The 18,073-nt window shown below is 44.2% G+C and overlaps 1 long non-coding RNA gene across 1 annotated transcript; it reads left to right on the top strand.

Annotated features, from left to right (window-relative positions):
- Window positions 1-17,704, top strand: LOC149852216 (uncharacterized). The gene is made up of 3 exons (XR_016439286.1): window positions 1-378; window positions 1,506-1,545; window positions 17,110-17,704. It is a non-coding gene; the product is annotated as an uncharacterized LOC149852216 (long non-coding RNA).
- Window positions 17,705-18,073: the final 369 nt, after the last annotated feature.

Genomic DNA, 18,073 nt, shown 5'->3' with positions numbered 1-18,073 from the left:
CAGATGGCTTCTCTGTTGCAACAGGATAACCAGAGAGGTTAAACAAGAAGAGAAGTGAAAGTGATTTCAGTGCGTCCTGACCTCAAATCCTCTCTGGCCTCTTTTTGTTTGTTTGTTAAGTGTCCAAAGTACAATCTCACTGGAAGAAAAGTTCAGAGATACAGAGATGGCTGAAGAAACTGAAGGGCAGAAACAGGACTTGCTCAGAGAGTTCACTGAGGGGATTTGCTGTTAACTGTGGGAAGAGCGTGTCTGTGTTAAGTCTCATCTGAGGGCTCAGCGCAGTGGAGAGGCACAGGAAGCATATGCATCTTTCCTCATGGGAACAATAGGAAGAGGAAGAAGTTCCATCCATTGAAAAGGAAACAGCAAAGGAGGGTGAGCAAAGCCAAAGCAAAAGGGAATGAACATTAACAAAACAGTATCTGCATTTATCACCACAGAATCTAGGCTGCACCTTCTTGAAAAATACATAAAGTGTAAAAAAAAAACAAAAAACAAAAAACCAGAAACACAAAATGAAGAAGAATGAGGCTTTGTTTGTGTGGTAATGGGATGGTTCTGGAATCACCTATAGGAAAATTCTGTCATAAATCTGTAGCCTATTCAAATATTGTCTAAAGTCAGATTTAGGTGATGGGAGTCAGGTCAACTCTCACCTTGCACCAGTTTTGCAACCAACTCACTGTAACCTTGGGCAAGTCTCATGAGGTTATAAGGTGGTGTAATGTTTATATATGGTGCTTTAAGACCAGCAGGTAAAAGTATTATTATGTTGCACACATCTAGTCCCCATGGTAGTAAAGTTTTCCTGTTGTTTCTTTGTTTTTTTATTTTTGCCACCACTGATCTTGAACTCTAGAGTGTGTTCCCTGCAAATAAATAGAAGAGAAAAGAGCTTCCAACCTAATAGTGCATCCCTGGAAAGGTCCAGGGCAGGTAGAGGTGAGGAAGAGTCATATGGCATTTTCCCAGGTGCATGAAAATGTCGTGGGACTCAAAATATTTTTTAAATTAATTGTGACAAAATAAACTCATAAACACAGCAGCTGGTCTCCAGGAAGGGTGAGTGAGCTGTAAGTGTACGGCATATGGCAAGAAGGTCTGCCTTAAAATGTCTCTGTATTAAAATTAATAAAGAGCAAGAGTACAAAATATATTTTAAAAAACTCTTTGCCTGCTTTCTATTAGTTAGCCCTTTACCACATGGGTTATAGTTTCTTGTATGTTTAGCCTCAGGAGTAGTAAACAGGTACCCATTTGGCAAGAATAGCATCTGTTCCCATACAATGCTGCCTGCATGCATATAGCTTTGTAAGGTTGTTGAGCCATACTGCATTGGTCTTCAGCACATCTGAAATTATAATCTGTCCTGAACCACAGACTGATGGAATGTTTCTACTCTGCCTGAAATGAAATTTATTGGAAGCTCTGATTTTATTAGTACTTTCTGAATTCATGCAATGCCCTGATTTATTGGTCTGACTACTTGCTTTTTCCTACAGTCACCACCATCATCTTTTGTGAACTTTTTCCCTCAAAATGGTAAGTGAAGCCACATCATTTTGCTAAGCACTTAACATAGCTCAACAATATGCATTTGCTCTTGCATGATCCCCTGTAGGCATCGTTGGAGAATCCCCTGAGTTCCTAGAATAGTAGTGAATTCTGCCTTGACAGATTGGCGTGTCAGTGCCTTATTCCAGCCAAGGAGAGCTGTACATATATCCTTCCTTTAGCTGTGTAATACTTCAAAGGTGAGGAAGTGGGAGAAAATGTTACCACACAGACAGACCGGCCTGACTACTGTCAGGAATGGTCCCATCTTTCAGCAAAGAGAGGTTTACTTTGGAGGCAAGCGGTGTATTGGGGGGGAATTAACCAATAAAATTCTGCATAATATGGCCCCCATTCTGTAACCTTAACTGTGAGACTCTTATTAGAGCGAGTGCTTCGCCTGATGACGTACGTCAACAGGACCAGGCAGGAGGTTTACACTAATACATATCTCTTTGCAGAGTCAGGCCTGGATACATTCTTGTGGGGGGGAGCTACTTTTTTGGCAGATATGCCACAAAGTAGCCTCACACCCTCCACAAATGTCACTCTGATCCCTTTCCTCTACCTGATCTGTTCTGCTTTCTGTTTCCTGCCATGTGCACCCTGCTTCTTCTCTGCTTTCTGCTGCTGTGCTTTCTGTCCACTCCCTGGTCTGCTGCATGCCACACACAGGCTGCCTGTGCTGCTTGTGGCACTTGTGCTGCTGGTTGGCCAGCTCTGCAATATAGGGTTTAAAATAATTTTCAGTATCTGACCTTAACCACTGTCAGAGATGGCTTATGCAACTAGCCGTCCGTGTAGATGTCATTTGTTCCGGTATCCGTACCTGTATGTCAGCTCCTAAAAGCATGCAAGACCTCTGACAGAAATGGAGTAGCTGCCTAGTAGGACAAGCGGGGATAGATTTGGTTTTTAAATTATGTCACTTGAAACACACTTATTCCCCAGCTCTAACTCACATTACTGGTCACACATGAAAAAGCAATTGAGTATAGAGCTGAGTGCATGAATCACAACAAATGCATTAGATGAAAGCAACTTCCTTTCCTGCACATGGAATATCCATGAGACGGCCTGCATGCTCCCAAGAAATGCTTGGTGATCAAATCTGTTCCGTTAACATTGTCCGGTTTTTTGTTCTGGGTTACCTAAATGTATTTCTTTATACTCAAGCTGTGTTGCATAATAATGGACACACAAATTAGTCTCATGTCCCTATTTCTGTTCCATGACTGGGTGAATGGAAAGCACTTCCAACATCAGTCTGATTATGAGAGCTGGCCCCATGGAGTCTCACACACACAGCTTTGGCTTCCAGTTTCTGCCAATATTTGTGCCACTTGGGGTGAAATACTGATTCTATCAGTTAGTGGCCAGAAGTCTCAGTGATTTCTACAGGGCCAGGATTTCATATTCAATTACTCAAATGTCTAGGAAAAGGAAACACCAAAGGAGTGTGAGCAAACCCAAAACAAAAGGGAATGAACATTAACAGGAAAGCATTTGCATTTATCATCAAATAATCGATTTAGGCTGCAGTAGGCTAACGGGAGAGTGTACTGGCAATGCTCGGGATTAGGACATTTGGGCTGGAGGAGGAGGACAATTCAATTGTGCGATTAGTCTACTCTTTTTAGTGGCTCAGCAAATCTCAGCAACATGCAAAAATGGTGCATCTCTAATACACCTTGATTGCTCAGCTTCTGGAGGACATAAGCGAACCTTAACATACAGTTTATTGTGCTCTGTGCAAGTCCTTCATCTAAAGTGACATCATGATCAGAAGCTAGGTTATGCAAAAGTACAAGCTGTGAAGAAGCCACATGCTGTTTCAGAGTTTCTCCATAATTGATGCTGCTAGTTTGGAAAGATCATGAACACAACATTTTAGTATATGTCAAATCTGTTCCATATTGTAACAACTTATTGCATATACTGGATCATTATAACAATTTACTTCATGTTCCTTGCATCAGTGTACTATTTCGTCAAAAGGGAGATTTTCTCTTCCATAGAAATAAATAATTCCCTTTGATGGGGCTGTGAATTTTGTAAACACAGAGGCACAGAGTACACCTCAAAAGTCCTTAGCAGTGAACAGTCGCAATCCTGGGGAGTCAAAGGGAGTACTGGAGGCCACAAAGCCAAAAATATACTTTTTGTCAGTTTAGATTAAAACCACTTAAAAGCCATTCAACAGATTTTGAAGAGGAAAAATGTGGTTTGATCTGAATTTGGCTGACAGAGTAGACAGCTTCATGATGTTGACTTCTAAAGAAATCTTGCAGCAAATGCTACACAGCTAACAAGGTCAGCAGTTGCTATCTAAATCTAGCATATTCATAGGCAGATTAATGGACGGGCCAGGTGGGCACGAGCCCAGGGGCCTCTTCCAGTTCAGGGCCCCGGGATCCTCATCACCAGGGAAATGAAAGCTGCAGTTTTAAACTTGGTGCCTGTTTTTGTCTCCCAGCAGGGAGACAAAAATAGCACCAAATTTAAAACAGTGGCTTTTGCATTTGCTCCCTGGAGGCAAGGGGACTGAGCTGGGCCAGAAGAGCCCCCCTGCAGCCACCCCTCCCAGTGCCACTGCCCGCCTGCAGAGACACAACATGGCATGGCACTCCCGGCCTGGTCCAGCAGAGCCCTGCTGTTTGCATCCGCATGGCCGCAAGGGACAGCCGGGCAGCAGCTCCCTGCGGGTACGTGCAATAGGGGCCAGGCAGTGAGCTAGACTGAGCTCACGGTGGGGACAGGGTGAGGGAGAGCTGCCTCTGTGTGATTGAAAGTGGGGGAGAGGGGAGGGGTCCTGTGAGGGGAAAGCATCTGTCTGTCCATCCGTTAGTGTCGGTGTCTGTTCATGGCAGGGAGAGTGAGTTTGTGTCTGTGTCCACGTGCAGAGTGAGAGTACAGTGTGCGTACCCGTTTCTGTGCGTGCCTGTGTGCATGCATGTGTATGTGTGTACGATTGGCTGTAGCGGGGGCAAGGAGCAGGGAGAAGAGGCGGGCATGTATCCCCCCCAGCCCGGCAGAGTCCACCCAGCATTCCCCACTAGCACTAGGACGGGAAGGGGCCCCTTTCCCCCCCTGCAGCCCAGCTCCCATGGGGGAAGGGGGTCTCCAATTTTGTGTCTGTCCAGGGCCCCAGTATACCTTAATCCACCTCTGAGCATATTACTAGATTTAATGTAGACTTTCCTGCCTGCTCTAAACTAACCTAGATCCAGTGTAGGTTCAAAACTAACTCTTCTCCTGGGGTTTCACTTCATTGACCAACAAAGGAACAACAACAAGAAACAAAGTTCAGCCCCACCATGCCTGCTCCTCCACTTGGCTTTTCCTATAGGTCTGACTATACAAACAAGTTACCAAAAGGTGTGGCTGTGTGCATTATCTACCCCAGAGCAAATGCTCCATTGTCAGCTCAGTATAACTTATCCACCAATGAAAGCAAGTACTATGGTGGCCCCGTGCCACCCAGCTATAAATGCTGGACCCTGAATTGTTACTTGGTCTTTTTACCTTTCATCCCCTTCTCACCCCTTAGAAGTAGCCTCTCCAAAACAGGACTGAGGCACTGCAGGGAAATGTGCTGGAATGGACAGGTGCACACTGTACCCAGCTGTTGTAACAGAATTTGGAAAGGCAATGTAACTTAATGCAGGTTAGGCATTTGTGTCTTGAAAATGCATCCATTCAACAAGATAAATGGGCCTGTTTATCCTTGGCTTGATCATACAAGCTCTCAATCAATTTGAATTAACTTCATCACACCAATTAACATGTCCAATAGGAATACGACAGTGAGTTGAGCCTTCCCTATCCTAAAAATGTTATAGGAGCCCATCCAAAGCAATAAAGGATGGCTTTGAACCACCAAGTCCTGAATTTGTCTTTAAAGTTTTCACTGTTCACAACTGCACTTTGTTTTGGGACGTGTTTTGTTATTGTGGCTTGTTTTGTTCTGTGAACAAACAGCAAATCTGCAAATAAGTCTGTGCAGCTTTTTTCCCCAAATCCGAGGATGATGCCAGCATTAGCACTAAGAACAGCAGCCTGAATTCTGGTTTGTTTGGGTTTGTTTTTTTCCTAATTTTGTAAATTTGTGCCAGTCCATTAACATTCATTTTACACAATTTTTTTAAACTTTGGAATATAAATTGAAGTTCACTAGAGCCAAAATATTTGACATGTAATTTCTTAATCTTTTTCAAGTAGATCTGTTTTGCCCCAGTAATCAGTATGGCTGCAAAGGATTCATTAGATACCCCTGATGTAATGAGTAGAAAGGACCTATTAATATATTGGTAACAAATATGTTATTGTGGCATTAAATCCATCAGCTAAAAATTATGAGAGAACATGATGACCAATACAGTCATTTTTCCCAATAGAATAAATTGTTAATTCCCTCCCCCTCAAGTACCTACTGGGATCTGCCCCTGCAGACCAATCACCTGCAAATGCCATCTGCAGGACAAATCAGAGTTTAGTTCTGATTCCCAAGACAGTTTTTAAACCATTACTCACTATTCCCACCCAAAATGTCTCTTGCTTTATGTATTATAAAAGCTATGCAAGAGACTGTCCTTATTATGGAACCTTCTGATCTAAGGACCACGCCAAAATATCTTCAAACATATTGCATACAGTTCTTTTCTATACGGATTAGAAAGCTACTCAGATAAGCAACCAATTTGCATTGGTCTCATGAGTGGTCACTCAAGACAGATTTCAGTCTATATATAAAGTCTGGGGCTCTTCTTGTGGGCTGAGATTGAAGTTACGGTGATTTAATGCAAATCTCAGTAAGACACTAGTATACTAAATCCAGCAAATGTACATGGAACACTATAAAAACCCCTAGTTATGTGCACTTTTTCCTATAATTGCAATGGTGAGTTTAAATCATTAAACACATCTGCCATCACATTTCTATCAGTCACTTAAGCCAAATATGCAGAACCGCAAAGCAGGAGTGACTATTGAAGGGACTCAAACTGTATCAATAAGTGAACATTAGAAGATCCACAGCACTGCACAGAGATTTAACTATACAGTTCCCAGTGGAGCACCAAGTGTTTTTACATCCATTGCAAGAGGCAGAGCTAATGCCCTGGAAGCAGAATTTCATGCTGCAGAATCTCCTCCATGGTTTTAAATCCTCAGAGGCAAACTGACTTATAAACATCCTCAGCCAGCTCTGTTTTATTCCGCAGATATTCAAATAGAATAGAAATCACCAGACAAACAATTTCCGATCAGGTTAGGCAGGGATTTACCAAGACAGGGCTCTCACTATGGTATCAGTCTTTTCCTCAGTGGCTTATCCTCATTCTGCTCTTGTTAAGTAAACAAGACTAGCACACTAAAAAGTACTCGAAAGTAAAGCACTTGCTTTTAGGTTCCTGACTCAAGCATTTCAATTAGGTTCATTAAGGAAGTTATTACTTGTTAATTGAATAGCAACAGACTGCTAAGGATCACTTATTGAGGTCTAATAAGTATGTGAGAGAGAAATCTACTCCATGTAATTCCATCAGCAATAAACTAGTTTAATTAGATTCTTACTAACAAACTCAAATTGTCAGGAATGTTGAGGCAGATAATTGGCACTTAAGAAGATACCTGTAGTAGGTTAGTAGGATTATCAATTAACATACTTACTAAATGTCAGTTTCAGCTCTTAACCAGTAATTGATACCAATGGGCTATGGGTTACCTGGTTAAATACTTTTTAAATGCTTAAACTTTTACATTTGGAAACAATTAAAACAACTCTGCAGATTGCTCTTTTTTACAATATTACATACTACATTACTACGTTGGGTTTCAACATCACCTTTCATCATAGGCTCTCACATCTCTTAGAAACATGAGCAAATCAAATCTCACAACAAACCAGCATGACTGGGAGGTCTCAGTACCCCAGTGTTGTAGGTGGAAAACCTGAGACACACCCAAGAGTATGTAAAAAGATTGAGCTAGCCCTACCAAGAGACATTCCATGAGACTTAATCCTTCAAAGTGTCTCAAACGCTTCTTGGGCAACTGGAACATTTTCAACTAGAATCTCTGCTCAGGAGAGGCAGAAATAGAGCCCTAAACCCTATTTCCTCATCCCGATCTTCCTCCTTGTTATAATAAGTTCTACAAGTGTTCTCAAAATGTTTTAACTCCTTGTGTGGAACAGGAACAGCTGTGCTGATCTGCTTGACCTGACCCTCTTTGGCCACCAGGAATGGGCCATTTGTGCAGTGTTGCAGGGCAGAAGTTTTTGGAAGTCTCATTTCTATCAGCATTTCTCTAAAACGTGAACTTCCCACTTCCACCTGCACATACTGCTGATTTACTGTGCTGTACTACTAACATCTTGTCTATACATAAATGCTTTGACAGCATAGCCAAGTCATTTACAAGTATGATTTGTTGCTGGCAATCGTGGCAGCAAAAATCTGAATGTAGACACAGCTTATACAAGTAACTAGAGCTTATTCTACTCAGGAAACTGATATGAATTACACTAGCAAAGAACTTTTTTGCTGATGTAAGCTGGAAAGGATCTCAGGAGGTCATCTAGTCCAACCCCATGCTCAAGACAAGATCAATCTTGCAGAAGTCATTCCAGCCAAGTGTTTGCTTGAAAGGTTTGCTGGTAGAGTCTAGTGATACAGCTACATCAGTTATAGACATACAAAGTCTTACATTAAGTTTTTCAGGGCAGGGCCTGTGGCTTGTTCCGTGTTCATACAGCAGCCAGCACATCTGGAGCTTCTAAGTTTAACTATGATACAAATAAAAACAATAATCAAGTTTCTGACCTTCTTGAGCCTCATGAAAACAGTGTCCCTCACTGATTTCTCCCATATTCCTATGCTAAGTTTCCCTACATTGCTCAGCCATCAAAACTCCTCTTCAATCCACTGTGACTGTGTGGGTAAGCAGACTTCCTGAGGCCCATCCCATCTCACTTCACCCAAGGGTTGGCCAGAGACTACCCCTCTAATCCTTGAAAAGCCTTGAAATATTTGATGGACATTTGATGAACAATACAGAATGTAGGTATCTGGGGGAAATGCAATCTCAAATAATAAATCATACAGAAAATCCAACATATTTCTTAAAGCTTCAGTCCCCTTACAATTTAATGTTTGAAATGCTACCCTGTTCCTTTAGAAGCCTTTTCTCTCTCCACTGCTGCTGATGGTTTGTCTTCTAAGACACTTGAATAATGTGTCTGTTCCTCTTGTAACATCTTCCTTAACTACTCTTTATGCATAATAATGCTAATAATCTTGCAGCTTTTGGTGATATTTTTCTTCCCTTATATGGATGCCTGGTTTTATGCAGAGCTGTTCTGTTCAGTCTTGTCTTCTGCATATCTTTTCTGGCTGAACAGTATATCTAGGTATACACAGGTGTCTATTTGTTATTGTCCAATATGAGCTGCTTGTGAGCTACTTAATAGAACACATGTGAAACAGATTAACAGATTTACACGATTTAAACTATAGCAATGCCTATATGATCCAATCAAGATTAGGGAATTTTTACCCAGGGCACTGTACGGATACATACAAATGCATGATTTCAGAAGACCTTACGTTACATTTAACCAGGGACTTTTTATGTATGAAATTAACTTGTTCTGAGTAAATAGCACACTGCATAACGTGAAGTGCAGCCACGAAGCATAAACGTATGTTTTATGGTACATCATCATCATCATGGATTTCTATAGTTCCTTTCCTCAGAGGATGTCAGAGATTGATTCAAATTCCCAACACTCCCAGAAGGTTAGTAAATACTTATCCCATTTGTCAGATAAGATAACAAAATTATGGGAAAGTTCAGTGATCCATACCAGGTCACAAAGCAAGTGAGTAGCGAAGCTAAGCCTGGAATGCAGAGTTCAACTGTTAATTCTGGGTTCTGCCTGCTAGCCATGCTCCCCAAGTTATCTCCAGAGACCTTCTTAGTAACCATTACAGGTTACAAGCATCTTGAACCTCTTAGAAAGCATTCTGTCAAAGAATTGCACACTTTCTTTTTTCTTTTCAGACAAATATAGAAACAAAACTCCAACACTGGAGTAATACACAAGAACTGCATGAGGTTCAAGTTATTATACAATTATAAAGGAAATGGTATACAACAATTCTTATAACTTATCATCTGTACTATCAATATAATGCTTATATGTGTTAACATTAAACAGTTTCATAGTTGGTAGGGTTGGAAGGGACCTGAGCAGATCATCAAGTCCGATCCCCCTGTCATGGCAGGAAAGATTGCTGGGGTCAAATGACCCCGGCAAGGTGTCTATCTAGCTTCCTTTTAAAGACCCCCAGAGTAGGAGTGAGCACCACTCCCTTGGAAGTTGATTCCAGATCCTAGCCGCCCTGTGAAGTACTGCCTCCTGTTATCTAGCCTGAATCTACTCTGTCAACTTATGACCATTATTCCTTGTTACTCCCAGTAGTGCTTGGGGGAACAGGGACTCTCCCATTGCCTGCTGGTCTCCCTTGGCCAGTTTATAGACAGCCACCAGATCCCCCCTCAGCCTTCTCTTGTGGAGGCTGAACAGGTTCAGGTCCCGTAGCCTCTCCTCGTAGGGCCTGCCCTGCTGCCCCCTGATCATGCGAGTGGCCTCCTCTGGACCCTCTTGATGTTGTCCACATCCCTCCTGAAGTGCGACGCCCAGAACTGGATGCAGTACTCCAGCTGCGGCCTGACCAGTGATGCATAGAGGGGGAGGATCACCTCCTTGGCCCTGCTTGTGATGCATCTGTGGATGCATGACAAGGTGCGGTTAGCCTTACTGACCGCATCTTCACATTGGCAGCCCATGTTCATCTTGAAATCAATAGTGACTCCAAGATCCTTTTCAGCCTCTGTGCTGACGAGAAGGGAGTTCCCCACCTGTAGGTATGCTGCCGGTTCTTCCTCCCCAGGTGCAGCACCTTGCACTTGTCAGTGTTGAAATCCATCCTATTCTCATCCGCCCACCCCTGTAACCTGTCCAGATCCAATTGCAGCCTGGCCCTGCCTTCTAGCATGCCCATCTCTCCCTGCATCTTAGTGTCATCTGAGAATTTAAACTAGGTGCTTTTCACCCCCTCATCCAAGTTGACAGTGCAGGCCCAAGGAATGAGCCCTGCGGGACCCCACTGCCCACATCCCTCCAGGTTGAAAATGACCTGTCCACCACCACTCTCTGGGTGCTGCCTTCCAGCCAATTGGCAACCCATCTGACTGTTTAGGCATCAACACCACAATCTCCTAATTTTTTAATGAGAATGGGGTGAGAGACAGTGTCGAAGGCCTTCCTAAACTCCTCAAAGACTACGTCCACCGCGACACCTGCGTCCAAGGATTTTGTGACCTGATCATAGAAGGCCACCAGGTTGGTCTGACAGGACCTGCCGCTAATGAACCCATGTTGGTTGCCCCTAAGCATACCCTCCCCTGCTTGCCTCTCGCAGATATGCACCTGGATAATTTCCTCAAAGAGCTTCCCCAGGACCAAGGTAAGATTAACAGGCCTAACATTTTCTGGGTCCTCCTTCCTCCCTTTTTTGAAAATGGGGACCACATTGGCCCTTTTCCAGTCCTCTGGCAGCTCACCAGAGCACCATGAGTGCAGTCTAGCTGGAGACTGGTTTACTGGCTGATGAACAGGCATTACCTGGAAGTCCCTTCACCTCTTTATAATATATATAAAAACTAACACATATGTACATTACATTTGGTCTGTCTCAATCTATCTGCAATACTGTTGATATTCCTGTGTATTCTCTGATACATTCTCACCCTAAAATTAACTTCATTTACTGAAGCTCCCCCACTCCCCCTCATTTCCTAGTCCAATTTCCCTCCCTTTTGGATCCTGAAATTATCCTTATTTGTGCACCCATTACCCCTAGTCTAAAATGCAGAGATTCACACTAACCCTCATAGATTCATAAATTATTAGGGGCTGGAAGGGACCTTGCAGATCATCAGATCCAGTCCCTCCGCTCTAGGCAGGAAGACAACTGGGGTTAAGTGACCCCAGCAAGGTGACTGCCCAGTCTCCTCTTGACTGCACCAATTCTGGAGGGAGTTTATTCCAGTCTGGATACCCTGACTGTGAAGGAGTTTTTCCTGGTAGTAAGCCTGAAGCAGCCTTACAGGAGTTTTTATCCATTGGTCCTGGTCTTCCCCAGGGGTGCCCTAGTGAACAATTGTTCACTGAGCTCCTGATGCACTCCTCTGATATAGTGGTAAGCCACTATCAAGTCGCCTCTCAACCTTCTCTTCTTTAGGCTAGAGGCCCAGGCCCTTCAGCCTTTCCTTGTATGGCTTGCCTTGCAAGTCCCTGATCATACAGGTGGCTCTTTTCTGGACCCTCTCAAGTTTTTCCACGTCCTTGGTGACATGCGGTGCCCAGAACTGGACACAGTACTCCAGCTGCAGTCTCACCAGTGCAGAGTACAGAGGGAGTATCACTTCCTTAGTTTTACATGAGAAGCATCGGTTGATGCATGCCAGCATGTTATCTGCCCTGCTGACCACTGCCTCACACTGATGGCTCATATTCATGTGATGGTCAATCATTACCCCTGGGTCCTTTTCAGCCGCGGTGCAAGTCAAGTTGTCACCAAAGAGCCTGTATGTATGTTGAAGGTTGTTTGCTCCCAGATGGAGCACCTAATACTTGGAAGTGGTACACTTCATCTAGTTCTGGTCTGCCCAGCTCTCAAGCCTGTCCAGGTCTGCCTGCATCAGCAACCTATCTTCTGACATGACCACACTGCCCCATAACTTGGTGTTGTCCATGAACTTGGCCAGCGAGCTTTTCTCTCCTCCATCCAAATCATTGATAATGATGTTGAAAAGCACTGGTCCAAACACAGACGCCTGGGGGACACCACTGGCCACGTCTCACCAGGACAACAGATCCATTCAAGAGAACTCTCTAGGTCCTGCTCTGGAGCCAATTTCCCACCCACTGAACTGTCGAGCAGCTGAGCCCACAATCTTCCAGTTTTCTAACAAGGACATTGTGGGATACTAGATCAAAAGCTTTTTGGAAGTCTAGGTATATCTCGTCTCCCATGTCCAGGCAGCGAGAGACCTGGTCATAGGAGGAGATGAAATTAGTAAGACAAGACCTACCCACAACAAAGCCTTGCCGGCTGTCGTTCAGAATCTTACCTTCCATGAGCGTATTGCACAGAGATTCTTTAATGAGCTTTTCCAGGATTTTCCCTGGCATAGAGGCTAGGCCGATTGGCCTATAGTTGCCTGGGGTCCTTCCTCTTCCTCTTCTTGAAGATGGGAACAATGTTGGCCCTCTTCCAATCCTCAGGGATTCCCCGTGCTCCACGAATTCTGAAAGAGCTTTGCCAGGGGTTCCACAGTGACCTCAGCCAGCTCCTTCAGCACTCTCCCGTGGAGTTCATCCGGTCCCACTGACTTATAAATGTTTAGCTTTTCTAATTGGTATTGCACCTGTTCAGTATCTGCAGTGGGGGGGGGGGCTGTCATTCCTGGCATGCCCCCTATGAACCTCATCTTGCTTGACTTTCCCTTTGGTCTGGTGAAATACTGAAGCAGTGGGCATTCAGTTCAGTTTTTTCCTGAATGTCAGTTATCAGCTGTCCCGAGGCATTAAGCAGGGACCCCACACTTCCATTTGTTTTCCTTCGGTGGCCTACATACCTAAAGAAAATCTTCTTATTGTCCTTGCCTCCCGTGACTAACTTAAACTCAGTCACTGCCTTGGCTTTCCTGATCATTTCCCTACAAGTGCTGGCCGCTATTGTATAGTTCTCCATGAGGACTGTCCCTAGCTTCCACTGTGTGTACATCTCTTTTTTCTTTTTTAAGAGGACCGCAATGTCCCTATTAAGCCAGGAGGGCTTTCCAGTCCTTCTGCTACCTTTCCTCTTCATGAGAATAGTTTTCATTTGTGCTTTGAGGATCATATCCTTGAGGAACAACCACTCCCCATGCACTCCATTTGCCTTCCGTCCCTGCTCCTGCATTGCCTCCCCTACTAATGCTCTGAGCCTGTCGAAGTCAGCATTTTTGAAGCCCAGTACTTCAATCCTGCTGGTTGATTTGTCAACCTTGCAGCAGACAGTGAACCTGATAATTTCATGGTTGCTGTCACCCAGGTTGCCCTCAACGTTCAAGCCACACACCAGATCATCTCCCTTGACCAAGACCAAGTCTTGGAAAGCATTATCTCTGGTTGGCCCTTGCACTTCCTGGGTCAGGAAGAGCTCCTTGATCAGAGTCGGGAAACTGTGTGAATGACCTGCCCTAGCCAAGTGTTCCTCCTTATCTATGTCTGGGTAATTGAAGTCACTCATGACAACCAATTCCCTTGCATGCATGGCCTCTACCAGTTCTCGAGAGAACTTCAAATCCAGCTCCTGCCCTTGGTTCTGTGACCTGTAGTAAATGCCTACAGTTAGGTTTCTCTCACCTCATCCCATCCCATCCCCTCGCTGTAGCTTGACCCAGAGGGTTGCAAGCTGCTTATCTATCAGCCTCCAGAGGTGTACTGCTCTCTCACATAGAGAGCTACTCCTCTGCCTTTTCTCCCTACTCTGTCCCTTCTCAGCAGGGTATAGCCCTCTATGGCTATGCTCCAATCATGCGAGCAGTCCCACCAGGTCCGAGATGGAAAGGGATATGGAATCCCTCCATACCTGAGTAGCAAAGTCCTTCCTGGGAGGTTCCTGACTGTCACCCAAGGAGAGTCATGGCACTATATTATAGTTTGTTGGATACTGGAGGGAGCTGTCCAGAGCCATATTTCAGACCTCCCCAGTATCTTCCCATGTTACATTGTATTTATACCTCTCCGCCCATCCAATTCCCCTTTGATTTTAGCCTTCGAATATGTCTTTACTGCTCCATTTTTCTAATTATTTCAGTTCTCGGCACTGCAGTTTTATCTTCTCCCCTCCACCCCCGGTAATATCCCCCAGTAATATTCCCCTTTCCATACTATTACTCAGTCCCACTCAAACTTCCTTGAATATGACTAGTTTTGTGACTTCTTCCAGTCTTTTTGTCCTGGTACTTTGGTATCTTCCTCCCCAGGGCTTAACAGTTTGCCATTCAGTATTACAGTAGTACATTCAGTTGCTTCTCACTGCCTGTGTCAGTCTCAGGCTGAAATTCCAGGATCTTTTCCATTAAGTTTAGTTTCTCAATGATTTCAGACCTTTTTTCTCCTGCTGTTCTTGATGTGTAAAGAGAATTTTAAAAGGAAAACCCCATATGTATTTTAAATTTGCTTCTCTGAGAAATGCTGGTATTTCACTCTGTTTCTTCCCTCTCCTTAATTTTCCCTGTGACAAGGCATGCAACACTTTTATTTTATATCCTCCCAGAAAAGGATCAGAAATCTCTCTCACCTTCTTCAGACTCTGCTCCTTTTGTTCAAAACAGAGCAACTGTAGCATCCATCTCAGGGTTTGTTCAAACTGAGGGGAGCAGAGGGAGCTCTCTGTGTTCTGTCTACAAAGACTGCTACCTTTGTTTTCAGCTGTAGGAAGGAGTGCAACACTTGCTTTACATAGTTTACTGGAGCTCCCTTCTCTACCTTCTGAGAGTCCTCTTATTCTTAAGGTTCAGATTGGATACAAGCAAAAACTTCTTCACTGTTAAAACAAGGAGGCAGTGGAACAGACTGCTGAGAAATGTTATGTAACACCTCCAGTGATGGAGAGTTTTAAAAAAAATAAAAGCTGGACAGCCACTGGCTGGAGATAGTCTAGGCATAGCTATGTCTATGTGCTGCTATGGGTATTTCCCACGCTTCTGGGTTTTGCTTATTACCTCCCCACGCACCCCATTTTTTTTTTTGCTATATGTGGCAGGGTGCTTTTAAGCCATCCTCAGAGGCACAGGATGTTGGCTGCAGCCAAGGCTGGGGATAGTGACTGGGGTATGCCAATGCTCTTACTGGGACTTAAAGCTGGAAGTTCCTGGCTGAAGGGTCCTGCCCCTCCACTCGCAGTCAGTCTGGTTGCTATATTTGGGGTCAAGAAGGAATTTTAACCCCTAGTCAGACTGATATAAACTCCGTGGTTTTTGCCTTCTTCTGTACTGGGGGGCATGGCCCTCTACCTGCAAGTGCGCATTAACAACCTTTTAGGAAACAGGGTGCTGATTCCCTTGGTTATCCTGCTTTACTTGTGGTAGGTGAGGGTGTTATGTCTTGTTGTCATGGAATGGGGACCCCAGGGATGACCGTGAAACCCCTAGGGCTCCTTGACCATGCCAAACCCACCCAACGGACACCCTCTCTCATCTGCCATGTCTTGTTGTACTATAATAAATAGGGAGGCTACCCTCAAGTTTGTATTTTGAGCACAGTCCTGATGGACCCCACTGAACCCCATGGGTTCTTGGACCCCTTCTGGGTCCCGCTCCAAAATGGATGCCTCCCAGGACACCCTTAGCCTTATGAGCCAGATGCGTGGCTCCAAACTACCCTTTTACCACACCCCAAGCCTTGCAGATGGCATTCACATGTTGTCCCTCCAAGGCCTTAGTTTAGCTTGGCCTCCAGTCATCGCTGGGTGCTCACTCACTCACTGGCACCGGGATCCCATGCTATTGGAGGCCCTCAATGAGGCCTCCTCCTTCCCCAATAACCTCAGCCTAATCCACCAGTATTATAAAACAGCAACCAAACATCTGAGCCCCTAGGCTATAACATAACACAGGAAGTTCAGGGTGTGTTCTGTCCCTTTAAAAGAGTCAAACTTCTTCCCTGGCACTAAGTGCCTTGTAGGCGAGAGTACCTGGTGACCTCCTGGAGCCCCGTTAGCCCTAAGTGCAGCATATCTGGCAGCTGCAGCACCTCTGGGCAATTCCTCCCTGCTGGCAGGGAACTGCCTCTCTGGTTCCAGCCCTGGGGTTTATATGGGCCCAGGGCCCTGCCTCTTCCGGTCAGCTGACCAGGTGCAGGTGCAGGTGCAGGCTAATTCCCTCCTTAGGCCTGTAACCTGCACCTGTGGGCTCCTGCCTGGCTGCTAGGGCCCTCTCTCTAGGCAGGTTCTGCCCTTAAAGGAGCAGGCACACCTTAGTGCCCTGCAACACTTGTGTCAGGGTTGATGGTAGTTGTACAAAGAGTTATAAGTTTGTATAGGATGGTTTGAATAGGGATGATCTTGCCGCAGGCAGGGGGTTGGACTAGATGACCTCTCGTGGGCTCTTCCAGCTCTACTTCCTTATGATTCTATGACTCTTAAGTTATTCCTCCTCTCATGATTTTCTATAATCTCAGCTTCCTCTACAAGCTCCTTTTTTCAATCATCTTAATCTTATTTTGAAGATTTACTGCTGATTGGGGGTTTCCTTCCACCTTTATCTGCAGGTCTGTGACCCTGCCCTCAATTTCTTTTTATCTCCACTTTGATTTTATCAAGCTGTGCTTCCATAAGGGATTTTAAATTTCTGGTTTCTAAGACTAACTCACCAAAGTCCTTTCTGGTCAAATGTCCTTCTCTGCTCTGTCTGTTCTCTTTCCTCCTGCAGGAGCCATCTTTGATTCTGCAGACACTGCAAGCTGCTTGAATGAGGATCTTCCAGAAAGTTTCTTCTGGGGAAGCAGCTTTTCAAATTGGTCCCCTTACCATGGGTGCACGTCTCAGAAATGGGGCGAATGGTTTTGGAGAGTTAAGGATATCAGGACCAATAATGTTTGTGGATTGTATCATCTCATCCATGGAGGTCTAACTTCAGGTAGTCATCTTCCCAGTGATGTCACATCAGAACCCCTCCCCAGTCTCACTTTTTCTAACAGATACCTACAATCCAAAGCCTCAGATTTTGATGTCAATAAAAGATTTCAAAGTGCATTTTTTATTAACAGCATTGCTGGTCATAAACAAACATGGACCAAAATCACCCTGGTGTAACTGATGACTTCAGCACAGTTGCACATAGCATCTATAAACATTCATTTATTTCAGCAATTATCCCAGCTAACCTGAACATTGTTTTAGATCCCAGTTGATGGAGAAAAGCCCCAAAGAAAACCATCTATGGCGCTCTTACGTATGTACTCATTCCTAGTGTTGTTTCTTATAGCATAAATGTAAAACCCGCTCTCACCAAAATCCATGAGCAGCCACTGACATACGAATGTTTCTTATAAAAAAACTATGAAACAATATTGCACACAGTGTCCTCACTAACAAAGTCAGAGTTACATGCTATTAAACATTTAAAAAGTCTTGTAAAAAGATCTTAGAATAACAGTGAAACACAGAGACAACTTCAGAACTGCTAACGGGATTATAGCTATTGCTGTACAAGTGTTTCTTTCTTTTGAATTGGTGTTAACAAGTACAGTGTTTTACTTGTCTTTGTTTACTGAGGTAACATAAATACTGCATAAACTACATTGCCTTGCCAGCTAAGCATTGTCTGCATGATGGCAGCTTGTTCTAACAGTGTTTATGATATCAAAATAGTTGAAAGCTCCACAGCTGAGCTG

This window comes from Crocodylus siamensis, chromosome 15 (genome assembly GCF_052110815.1).
Source record: "Crocodylus siamensis isolate JL-2025a chromosome 15, ASM5211081v1, whole genome shotgun sequence".
Lineage (NCBI taxonomy): Eukaryota > Metazoa > Chordata > Crocodylia > Crocodylidae > Crocodylus > Crocodylus siamensis.
This window is presented reverse-complemented; position numbering and strand designations above follow the sequence as displayed.